Source organism: Aquila chrysaetos, chromosome 1 (assembly GCF_900496995.4).
Source record: "Aquila chrysaetos chrysaetos chromosome 1, bAquChr1.4, whole genome shotgun sequence".
Lineage (NCBI taxonomy): Eukaryota > Metazoa > Chordata > Aves > Accipitriformes > Accipitridae > Aquila > Aquila chrysaetos.
The window spans coordinates 46,721,520-46,734,783 of record NC_044004.1 but is presented as its reverse complement, the minus strand read 5'-3'; the positions used below and the strand labels follow the sequence as shown (position 1 = coordinate 46,734,783).

The 13,264-nt window shown below is 36.9% G+C and overlaps 1 protein-coding gene across 11 annotated transcripts in view; it reads left to right on the top strand.

Moving 5' to 3' along the window:
* Window positions 1-13,264, top strand: part of RAPGEF2 (Rap guanine nucleotide exchange factor 2) — a 193,473-nt gene that overhangs the window by 123,757 nt on the left and 56,452 nt on the right. The gene's annotated exons all lie outside the window — the stretch shown is intronic.

The following is a 13,264-nucleotide window of genomic DNA, read 5'->3' as shown; positions in this document are numbered from 1 at the left end:
AAGAAAGTATAAGTTACATTTTTACTTTGAGTATTATTGAAATAAAATCTGCTAATAAAGGATATGTTTCACTGCCAGCCCAGTGACTCTCCTTTAGTGATCATGTAGGTACTGCAGTCTTTTGATGTGCTTGACCTGTCTTGAATTACTGAAAAATATTGAAAGCAATAAGTCAAATCTTTGGCTTGTTCTTACCATATTTTAGTTCACAAAGATTTGTGGTCCTGTGCTAAGGGCCCCATCACTCCCAGGAATGAGAAGGAAATGAATGGTATTTTGAGGAAAAGTCTTGAGTGGTACTTGTTCAAATGTGGTTATTTTAGTACTACACACCAAATACGGTGTAAGGGTGCTGGTTGGCATGCTTTCCTAAGAAATCTAGAACTATACAGAATAACTGTAATTTTCTGTTACTGGAAGGGATCATCAGTATTGTTTTATAATTCAAACAATAAATGTAACCTGGGATAGTTATTAGTCCTTTGAGTGAGCATCACACAGCACTAAGACATGGGAAAAAGAAGTGTGATGTTGTGATCAGGTGGCTACGCTTGGTAAGCTGAATAGTCTGAGGTGGCATCGTACCTGGATATTTTTTTATATGTATATCTGGAAAAAAAGACAGACATATGAAAAGGAACTCCAACTAGGTAGTAGTAACGTGTTAGCTACTGTAACTGCTGATGGTTGTGATTTTGTTAATCTTAATGAATTACATTGCACTGGGTCTTGATACAGATTTTTTTCTGTTGTTGTTAGGCACCTTTATTTTTATCACATACTGAAACCAGATTTCTGGTTTGGCCCCTTCTGATTATTCCTTACCTTTTAATTTGTATATTTAAAAAAAAAAAAAATCCTCTCTGAAGACCAATAGAGGAGTTGTGGATTTTTCGTGTGATTAGGAATAGTGTTTCACCTCTTCATAGATGCATTATGATACAATCTTCAATTACATGACCATATATCTTCCACAAGATTCATCTCAAGATGGATAGCTCTGGTTTAACGAGCAGCTGTTAGATATTTTGGGCTAGCTTCATTGCTCAAAAGGCCAGGTTCTGTTTATGGCATACTATTCCAGTCCGACTCAGAAGATGAAAGCATTAATTTTATTTTTTTTTTCTTCTGTGGCTTTTTAAGGTGTTTGTAACTACAGTGTTCATGCAATTCATTAACATAGTGCCAGGGGTGTGTGTGGTGGGATTATTTTCATTTTTCAGGTAGCTCTGCTGAAGCAAATCTTTGGTAAAAAGTAAGGACAGAATTTTGAGAACTTAAGATGCTTATTCCTCAGCATAGCTAGGCGTACGTAAGTGTTCAAAGTATGGATTTTGTTATTTGAATTTTCTGTGTATTGGCTCAGTTCAGGCACCCACAGCTTAATGATCATCTGAAGGGTTGATTTTAAGTGACTTGCCTGGCATCCTACCAGAGATCTGCGGTAGAGTCTGGCTAAATTCCTGTCCTCCAGGACAACATTTAACTGCAGATTTTCTCAAAAGCTTATAACTGGCAAAATTTGGGTCATTTCATAGGAATGACAGTGAATGCATTAGTGACCTGTAGAGTTGGCTATGAAAGCATCCTTGGCACATAGGAGATGTCCTGCCATCTTTCCATTAGTTTCAAGGCCTGGGCATTGCACAACATATTTAAAAGGGCAGGGAGAACCACACCAGAAAAGCCACCATCTATATGTGTATTGTGCATGTGTGCACAAAACTGCTTTCTCTACCTTCTGAAAAAGTAGCTGAAATTTTTTCAGGTTGACATGAATAGTTGGCATTGAAGATCTCACAGTAGGGCATTCGTTTAGCAAATTTATGAAGTAGGAGAAGTTCAGGCCTCACAATAAGAATTGGGAAACTAACAGGATCAATATTACTCGTTCTGATTTACGTTCCAAAGTGGCCAAATCTAGCAGTGGTGTTGGAGTGCTTGCAAAGTGATGTCTGATGGTGCACACTGAAATGTGTTGTGTCATAGTCACAATACAGATGTGAACCTGAAAAGGGAAGTCAGCTTCTTCCAACATGCTATTTTGAGACGAACAGACTAACGCTATTTATCATTACTGAGTTTTAAGCACTCCTGCCTGATCTTCAGGCATGCTGAAAATCCAGCTGAAATTGAGAGCTGCTGATACCCAACAATTAAAAAAAAAAAAAAAAAAAAATCAAGCAACCAAAAAGCCAAATGTCAAAAGAGAAAAAAAATCCTAAGTCCCTTAAGGTACTGTTGATTTGCTCCTGATTCTACTAGTTAATAAAGACACAGGAATAATAGAAACTCTAAAAAGCAGAAGATAATGGACTGTGTTGTGCTAAGTGTAGCATAGGTTAAAAATATCAGGGAATTAGCAATGTGCATGTATAGTAGCATGAACTCCATTGTAACTAGAAGCAAGCACGGTCAGCTAAGGAAATCCTGTACCTCAGTATCTCAAGTTGATTCTTCCACCTGCAAAATATTTGCACTCCCTTGCAGAGTACTGGCTCAGTGATACTTATGCTTGTATTTAGACAATTTCCAAGTGACGTAAACTTAACAGTTTAGCAAATGCACTTGTAAAAATATTCCAGGAAGATGAAGTAAATTAGATTTTTGGAAATTCCATTTTTAATTATCTAAAGCAGGGCATCTCAGACAGTCATATGCAAAGAAATATGTAGCTTATAAAAGGATTAGAAACTGCTGTCAGTTGCGTTGCTTGTTTTTGCAGTTGTGATTGCCGCTGCTGCTGGGGGTACTACTCCAGTATGCAAAAGCGAGGGAAGTGTCTCTGTTCTGTGTCTGCTGCTGAGATGACCTGAAGCTCATCTGCAAAATACTTCTGTACTTGATAGCTTTACAGGTTGTCTGCAAAATCAATGAAATAGCAAAAGATAACTGCATGTGATTTAACAATACAAGCATTAGGCACCATGATTTCTAATTTCTAACTGGAATTGGATAAACATTTAAACTGTGTTCAGACTATCAGCTCTCTGGGATAATGAATGAATGTTGATGCTAGAAACTCTTAAGTATATATTTTTTTAATCTTATTTAAAGTTTGCTTTTCTTCAACTATCTTAGGTATTTTTTCGTCCCTGGTATATTCTAGGCTTTAAATTGCTACAGATTAGTCCTTAACAGCATCCTTGATGTTTGAAAAGCTGAACTAATTTTACTAACCATTTCATGAATACACAGTGGTGTGATTTTTTTTTTTTTTTTATTTTATTTTTTAAATTTTTTTTTTGGTCTGACTGAAATAAATACAAGATTTTCAGGATCTCAGGATTATTTTATTAAAGTCTGATTTTGATTTTTGATATCTTAGTTGCAATAGCAGATATATAACCAAACTATTAATTATTTTCACTTACTAATATTGATGCATTCTTGTTAGTGTTCTCTAAATTAAAAAAATCAATACAAGTAATACTACTAGGAAAAAAACCCCCAAACTTGATAGTAGGGTATTTCAAGAGTTCATGCAGGTGAGGGCAATACTGAAGCAGTGTTTCCAGTGTTCTTTATTGCCAGTGGATGAGGAGTACTACTGACTGTGAAAACCCTACATAAGTATAGTTAATGTTAAGGATTTGAGAAAAATGAAGTATTAATGTTTCAAGATTTACCCTTGACCAAAGAACCTTGTACCTGCCACACTTCATTTTCAATACTGTATTTAAAAGAGTCTGGTAGCTATAGTGCAAAAGAAGCGTGGGATGACCCCTGCAGGTCTGCAGGCTTTTTAGGATTCTAACCTCTGCATGCTTAACCCATCGATCTGTTACTGAGATGTAACTGGCACTCATACAGTATCCCAGTACTAGATGGTTGGTGGTTCTTCCAATTTTGTCAGCTTGCCAGTAGTCTTTTTTGCTGTTCATTTAGAGATGGTGATGATTCAGCTGAGAACCACAGCAAGAATAAACTGTACTGAAGGGGTCTCTGCTCAGTGGGTTGCTTGTGAAAGCTGATCCTGTGCCCAGAAGCTGGAATTTATAGGAGTGTTTGTCATTCCTTCCTAAACCCGTGTTTGTATGGGGATACTAGAAGGGCAGATGAAGGACAACAGATTACCTTCAACATCACCCACATAAAAGCATTGCAAGCATAGCCTTACGTTAACATAGCATCTGGCCCAAATAGTGCTGCTACTAAGTCCCTAATACATCTGAGATACAGGGGTGGAGATGAGCTATCGCCTAATTTTTTCTTCTTTTTTTTTCTTTTTTTTTTTTTTTTTTCTTGGAAAACATGAAGGACCAAAACCAATTGCATTTGCTGAAATAACTAGAAGATAGGATGAAATTTTGTGTAGGTGTTGTTTGTAATTTACACTTGTGGTGCTGGTGTTGGTTATTAGACTAGTGCAGTTTGGTAAGATGCAAGAATGTGGGTCCAGCCTTTGGCCAAAAGCCTTCATCTGTCTTTTTGGGTTGCTCTCACTGCAAATGTGAAGCTTGCTACTATGAACCAACTCTACGGTATTTAGCTAACCTGGCATTCTATACTTGGCCTAAACCTTAAGCTGGTCAAAAAGCTAAAAATAAGGGCACCAGCCTTCCTGTGATCTGTGGTCTCCATTGCAAATGTTGGAACACAAAATCCCAGCATGTTTAGTTCCCTTGTCATGAAAAGTGAAAGGGGATTTTCCTAAATGAGGAGTAGCCTGCTAAATCTCCCAGCTTGGACTGGCTAGTTTTCTAGCCTTTCCTGAGTCCTGTGTTATAGGCAGCCAATTTGATGTCTCCTGTAATATGCCATTCCTACCAAAGCCTGTCTAGAGAGCCTTAAAAAGCCATCAAATAATTTGATCCGCTACAGATTACAATAGTTACTGTGCTTTGTGTTCCCTATGCTGGGTAGTAGATGGGAGCGTGAGTGCCCTTCCCATAATTCAGGAAGGCTTTCTGATTTTTCCTTACATGTCTTGTGAGTTCCAGTTTAGTGACTACTGTAAAGGACAACAGAAAGCTCTGAACCATTTGACAAAATGTGAAGATTTTGCCTTGAATATGAATATGGTTGTGACTTCCTACACTCAAATATATGCATACCTCCACAGCGTTTGCAGCTTGTAATGGAGATGACACTTTTCCTTTGGACTGGGAATATGAAAACTGGTTTAATACCAGCCTTCTCTTTCAGCCCCAGCTTCTTGACTTGAATCGGGAGCCAACTGCTTTTCAAATAGAGGAGAAGCAGGCTTGTGTGTTAGGATGCAAAGTAGTACAAAGTATTACATTATAGCTGCATTTAGTATCTGTTATTAAGTTAACAAATGCTACGGCAATCAAAATGTAGCTCCATGTATTTCAACTGTCCCAGGGTTGACTGGTGACCAAATGCTGACGTTTGATAGCAGTAGTGTCCTCTTGGTAAGTGCAGTTACTTGATCTTCAGAGATATATGGACAGCCAGAAACCACATTGTAAACCCAGACAATAACCCAATGGTCAAAATTCCTCAACCTGTGATTTCTTTTACTCAGTCTATAAATATTGCCTCATTTTATCTGACTGTAGCCTTTCAGCTTGCTTGCTTGCTTACAAGTGTAGGCACTGTGCACTGGGTCATTTGGACACACCAACTGGGTAGCTTGACTCCAAACTGTGACTTTGCAAGTAAGAAAAATGTATTAATGCTTTTCTTTTCCTCTTCTGAAGAACGATTTCATAAAAATGATGTCGTGCTATTTTATAGGTCTTTGCCTTTTGTGTATTTAGTCATGTTGGCTTGCTTTATAGTTAAAAATAGGCTTTTACTGTTCTGTGCTGCTGTTATTCCTGCAGAGCAAGGAGAATGGGACCTGGGTTGTGCTGTTAGGACTCCATCCATAGCATTGTTTCCTAAATGCCTATCTGCTGCTGCGCACCTGCCAACCTACCGAGTCCTGTAGGAGTTACGTGACTGTCAGGAAGGTCTAACGTGGGATGATTTGAAAGGGCATGGTAATGCCTGAAAAAGAATATGGCTGCAGAACTGGACCATAAATTTAATATTGGTAGTGGGATCAATGGATTGAAAACAGGGTGATGAAGGACATTGTACCTGAAAACTGGATGTATTTGGTTGTGGTTGGGGAAAAAAAAAAAAAAAAAAAAAAATTCTAGATTTTAGGAAATCTAAACTGAATTGTGGGAATTATTTCTTAGTTAGCTATAGCCTAGGTTTGCTGAACCATCAGCCCTGTTCTCATTTTAACCCAGCTACATTTTTTGTGCTCTTGATTTGTTTTTTTTCTTATATGTAAGCAGCTAAAGGTACTTCAAAACTTGCATTGTACACTCTCTGCCTCTGCTGCTTCACTGATCAGGGTACAGCTTGACCTCTAAATCTTAATGTATTCCTGATAACAAGCTAGGGGAAAAAAAAAAAAATCTTCCAAATACTTGGCAGGCAGTAGCTCTTTACTCTTCTAGATTGCTCAGGAAAGAGCCAGATGTCAGACTTGGATGTGTCTCCCTGGAGCGCTTGCCTTTTCAGTTTTGACCCACATCACCAGTGGATTTTTAGCTAGGTTTTCTGGCCTTTGAATAAGAAACTGACTATAGGGGGCTTTAGTTTGAAATACCCATAAATAATGTAGAAAGATCTTTTTTCTGTTGTCCTCACTTTTAAGGAACCACGAGGAAAAGGAAAATGCATGAATTTATGGATTTCAGAGCCTTTGTGAAGTGTCCTACTTAAATAATTAACTCTGCATCTGGAAGTGGTGGTCCACTGAATTTTTTAAGGCAGCAGAGAAGACTCGTACTAATTCTTTTCAAAGTGAAGCTGTTCACAGCTGTAGGAGCGGAATAAAAAGCAAACTAAAATGAAAACAGTGTTAGTTTCTGTTAATAACTGTAGAAGCCTGCATGCTAGTTGTACCTCTCCTTGCCTGTTGATGTATGACTTCTGCAAACCTTTTCTGTTGTCTGACTCCTGGAGTTTCTGTCCTGTTCAGTATTGCTTGTTTCCAAAACAGGAGGTTCTTTTAGTTGATAGTTTTTGTTTTGGTTTTTTTTTGTTGTTGGTTTTTTGGTTTTTTTTTTTTTTTTTTTAGTTTTGTGGTAGATGAGAGATTTCTCGCACTTCAGAGCAAAGGATTTCAAATATTTCAGTTTAGCAGAAAGTTTCCAAGGTCCCTGAATACAGCTGCTATTCCTAAATAAATGGATATAAAAGCATAGTTTCACAAACAGTGGCATGCATGTCAGCAGTAATATACAGAAAATCTAGTTATCTACCTCTTTCCTGTTGAAGGAAGAGGTTGTTTAGACAGTTAAATGTCACTCCTACACCTGCCACTTCCATTAGTATTGTACGTTACTATTCTTTCTGTGATGATGGTACCCAGGGAAAACTAAATTTAGGAATTCCTGAGTTACAGTAAGAAGATTTTTTTTTTATTATTTTGTTTTAAGTGGAGGTGCAGTGTTCCAGCTGGAGTTTTATTCGGTTGAGCATGCAGAGATAACATGTTTAATGCAGTAAATGACTAAAATGTCTACCACTTTTATGATAGAAAGTAACCTCCTTAATCTCTTGCAGGATGGGGTGTTACAGCAAAGACCATTCTAGCACTGTCATAAATCAGAGGTTAAGATTTGACTCTCAAATTTTCTGCTTCTTGCAAGGTGACTCAATACAGTAGGTGATGTACATGCACACATCATGGGTCTCTATAGCTCATCTTCTGGTAGGTGGGATTGAAAAAGAGGAACTTCACTAATTGTATTTGTAGAACGGGCTTCAGTTATTGATCCTAGTATTTCCAGCTGATTTCTGTGCTCCTTATTTTTTCTGCAGCTTGGCAATCTCCGATTTAAAATCTCTTCCTAAATAGGTGCCATTGAAATATTTCATGGTGTCAGTACAATATATGAGTTGCTACATGACTTGTGTTTTTTAGTATGCTGTTGACCTAAGGCAGGAATGTAAGGGATGATTTAAACTCTGTGTGCACACCTGCACAGACACAAATAGATAAATTTCTGGAAGTCACATCTGAATGTCAGCATTTCAAGCAGAAAAACATGGTGCTTCAATTCAATTCACAATGTCTCCTTGCTCTAAAGCAGCCTTGATTTTAGCAGGCACCATGTAGGGCCTTCTTGTTTTGCTTTGTTGTTGAAGGAAGTTGGGAAACCATTACCTTGTGAATATGTTGTTGTGGACATCTGGAAAAGTTAAGTGATTTTTTTTTTTTTTTTTTTTTAAAGGGCTAATTGAACTTGGCATTTAATATTACAGTTTTGGGTAACTGACACTTAGACTACAAAGAAAAGCTCTGCAGGTTGTTTCAAAATTTAATGGAAATATTAATGTAAAAGATGGTTCTGTGTTGATTTGTGTAAATAATTTTAAATGGCTCTGCACAGTTGTTGATGCATGGTGCTCCAGAATCTAGGGAATATCTTTGCACTTACCTGAAGACTCTTTGATGAAAAGAAGAAAAATGGTCCTTTACTTTTTCCCTTCCTATGATCACAGTGAGCACACACAAGTAGGTCTTTTGCCCAAACTAGTAAATATTCGTAGTAATTCAAAGAAGTCAGAATCTTGTTCTGTACGACAGAATAGAAACTAGGGGGTATTAGGAATGCATGATACCACATACAGTTTTAAGAGTTTGTGTCAGTGTGAAAAATTTTCATTAATTTCCTTTGGCTACCATATGATGGAAAATGTAAATAGAATAATGTAGCAAGCGAAGCAAAGCTGGGGATGTTATAGTAACATTCACTGCTATTATATTGCTATGGCATGAGTACAGTTGCACCTTCAAAATTCATAAAATAAGTAATAAAGCTGTTTAACTAGTAGGCATGTTAGTATAGCATTAAAAATCATAGCTAAGGTAAATTACTATTTTAAGATTTTGCAACATTAGTCATATGTAAAGGGAAAATGCTTGTCATTTTAAAATATTTTGAGTTGTCTTGTTGCTGTGCTATTTTTGTTATCCAGAAAAACAGCAAGACATTACGTATATTACTTTATAATGCAAATATGAACCCTTTTTGCTTTCTGTACGTCAGTCTCAGAAGTATTATCTATAAACTTTCTTTCAAAAATCACCTTATTTTAAAAATATCATACCATTTTTAAGCAAAATTATTTGCCTTTTCTTTTTAAAATTTTGTATCTTTATTTTGAAATGCTCACTACTATGCAATTAAGAATCTCAAAACTTTGATTATGGTAGTACACATTTTTGCTTTATATCAAAGAATGCTACAATCAGAATATTCTTAAAAACAAGGTTGAGCAAGTGCTTTGATAGCCTCTTGTTTGTTGAGAATATGCATCCTGCAATACTGCATTTCTTAAGGTTTTTTTGCTTGAGATGAAGCAAAAGTGTGCATCTTTCATTGTCAGACAAGGAAAATAGAGGAAACTTCCACTGTAGAGCAAACACGTGGAAAACAAGTAGTTGCAGTTCATGATTTCTTATTTGGAGCCAGTCATTAGCAGAAGAAATTATGCATGTTCCTCTCCTATTGCTTAAGTTACTGAAAAGCAAAGTCATTGCATTAGGAAAAAAACCACTACCCAACTCACTTTTGTCTTAAATTATTTCTTGAAACTATAAAGCAAAGATAATCCTTTAGTTAAAACTCCAAGGGTGGCATTGACATGGCTGCAGCCATCAAACATTAAAAAAAAAATCCGTTTAATTGCTTGTGAATTATCATGTCTCTATTTAAATTTTCATCAAATTTCTTTCAATTAATTTGGTATTTTATAGAGGTAAGACTCAGTGTACAAATGGAAATCTCCAGTTTTTGCATCTGTTCACAGCAGCTCCCTAAATGTATGTATCTTTTAAAAATATTTTCCTTGGAAGTGTACAGAATACGTAAGTCTTTACTAAGAAGCTACTAGTAAGAAAATCTAAAATGTTATGATGTTAATCATAGTGATTTTTGTCTTTTTCCTCCTTTGGTTAGTCTGCTTCTGAATGATAAGTATATAAAAAACCAGGCTGGCTTCAGATTTTTCTGCTTGGAAAAGTGATATGGATCTGGAAGGGATTTTCTGGGTCACTGCCATTACACACTGTTGCACAGCACGTTCATAACTTTGTCTAGCTTTGGTTTGAAAGCCTTCTCTACCACAGCTGCTGTTGAGCCTGGTTTTGAGAATCTCTGTGGTTCATTAGATAGCAACCTTCTTTCAACTTCCTGCTCGTTAGGCTTTGCACCTGCATTGCCTCTTGCTGGAAATATTTCTTTTTCTTCTTGCCTATTTCTAGATAGGGATCATACCCTCTCTCAGCTTGGGCTGAATAAGCCATGCTCCTCTTACGCTTTCTCAAATACTAGTTTTTCTTCTTCTGATAATCCTGATAGTTTTTCTCTGACTCTGTTATGTGTATGGCTTTAAGTCCATCTTTACTGAAAACATATAGCTGGGAATGTGTGCTGCATTTCCAAAGAAGGTCTCTGCTGGGGCCATGGAGAAGAGCCTGAAACTACTGTATTTCTGGATGATGCATGCTGTGATCTCATTGGGTTCTTCTGCTGCATCACCTTAACAGTTCAGTCACCTTCTGATTAGTGACTACACTGAAACTCTTTTTACAGTCATTTCCGACAGATAAGTTCCTAGATCCTTGGTTTTGGTCTCCAAGTGCATGATCTCACATCTTCTCATACTGCATTTTATTTCTCTTACGCCAAGTAGGAGTCATCCTAATCTCACAGAAGAGTGTCCTGCTCATCCCTTGTACCAAGATTGTCTCTTTGCACTATGTTACCAGCACATTTGGTCCCCCCCCCCCCCCCCCCCCCCCCCGCTTGGAAACAGGGGAATTCTGAGGTATTTTCTATACCTATCATTTTTCATATCCCATCTTTAAAAAAAAAAAAAATTACTTGGGTAGCCCTTAATTTAATTTTTCTTTATTGTAGAATCAATTCACTCTGATTTCTTTTACTATTGTAAGTTAGTTCAGTGCAGTAAAATTCAGTGCTGTAGTTCAGTAGTAAACTGCAGTAGTTCAGATTAAACAGCTGCAGTTCAAAGCTGAGATGTCCCCTCATGAGTGTTTTGAAAAACTTAACCAAGCTTAGTTAGATTAGCTGGAATGCTGTAATCATGAAATAAAATAATCCATGATCAGGTATAAAACAAAAAAAGCAATACATGCTGTAAGAACGCCCTACTGATGGAGGCTTCGACACTTGAAATGTATACATATCATAGGTCTTTTCTTTAACCTTTTAAAATGTGCCCAGTATTGATGTTTTCACCTTTGGGTTAAACTTGTCTGTAGTGGTTTTCAATCCTGAGTGGTGCTTTAAAGCTGAAAATAAAATCTGACTGCAGGTGCCATGAGTTTTACCCCCGCTGGTGCAATTGCTCTTTAGCATCCCCCATGTCCATTTTAGTTAGACTGCTGTATAAGAAACCCAAAATGAGTCTGTATATGAGGTGTACATGAGCATCCCCTCACTTAAAATGTTCTGCAGGATTTAAAACATCTTGCTTGAAAATGTTTGAATTAACATTTCCTGTAAACATATGTGCCCACATAAAGTGTTCTTGAACTTTTTTGCTTTTACATCCTTAAGCATAAATCTTTTGTCTGATTTCCTGTGGAAGCAAAGTTTGTGACCAGGTTCTCTGTTCCTTCCTGTCCCACAGTTACTTGTAACAGGCCAAAGGGTTCAAAATTTAACCTTATAGGTCTCCAAAAGTCCTGAAAGTAGGCCATTTAGTTTCCAGCCCAGCAGTAGTTCTCAGCATATTAAACACCAAAACAGCCACAAAGAGGAAGTATTTAGAAGTATCTAACTGTGGGAAAATCATCAACTGGAACATGCATTATATTAGTATGAAAATCAGTTATTCCCAAGAGAGAGATCTTTGCAAAGCCAGACTTTATTAATTTTTTTGTCCTCCCTGTCTACTGCTGTTAAATAGGGAGCTTTTACTGAAGTTCAGTGGTTGAGCTCAGTTTTCTATGCTCCTACCCTAGAGATATTTCAGAAGTCAATTGAAATGCCTCGCAACAGTTTTTCCTTCAGCCTAAGCTGCAATCATCGTTGAGTGCCTATCCCTAGTTGTCAGTTTTCATTATGTAGATTTCCACAATGTGAATTCCCTTCCCAATTTTATTCAGTGTTCTTGGGAAAATGTTCGTTTGTGTGTGGGCATAGGCTGTGCAGGCTCTATTAGGGCTCTAAATGCGAGTGCTTGGTGAGGCAGTGGGCTACTACCAAGAGTGATATGGTATGGCCTTGTAAACATGCAGACATAATACACTGGAATAGAGATTCTGCTTTTCACACTTTGAACTACTGTTCAGGGATGGGATCTGATCTGAATTGCAGACATTCATAAAACAGACCAAACCGATCAATATAAAATATCAGATACTGTTAGTGAAAAAAGAGAAGGAAGACCTGAAAAGCCTTCATACTCGATTCTGCAAGGTTTCACTTCCACTGCAGTGTTTGGGAAAAACTTTAGCAGATAGAACAAAAATCTTTCAGCAATTGAGTGGCAGATACAGGCAGAGACACAGATCTCCTTTTCTGTGAAGGAGATGGAAAAAAATGTACACAGTGTCTGAGAAATGGTGTTCTCTGTAAAATCAGCCTATCCCATGCAAATAGCATTGCTTTGTTATTAATGTTAAGTGAGGTAAAGTGACTGAAATGTTGTGAAAGACCATGTTTGTCCATGTGGTTGAGGTTGCCAGAGAGTTGTCAGTACTTAAATGTATATCCACAGTCAAAACAGTTGTAGAACAGTCTTTTTATTTTGATCCCTGGAGCAGAACTGCTCGAACTTTAAAACCACCACAGGTACTGTATTTTAAAAGTACTAAATTATCCTTTGTTGCCCAATGAAGAAATTACACTTTTACCAGGTATTTTCTGAGACAACTTCTGAATAAAGTTCTAATAAAAATATTCTGATCTTGCAGATTTGTTGCTGTTCATTTTAAATATGTTATAATGGTTTGAGTTAAGAATTTCAAAACCCTGAGAAGAGCTCTGGAAAACTGAGTAATGCTTTAGTACAGTATGATTTAGTTCAGTTTAGTGTGATTTAGTTCAAATTTGTTCTCCTTTTTTTTTTTTCTTTTGTATTCTTGGTTCACAGTCACTGCAAATACCTGTATGATACAATTTTTTTTTTTTTTTTTTTTTTTTTTTTTTTTTTTTTTTTTTTTTTAGTTTTACATCATTTGTGCTGTTGCCAATAAATTGACATTCGTTTTGCAGAAGGAATATTGTTTATGCTCTGGCACTGAAGAAGGCAC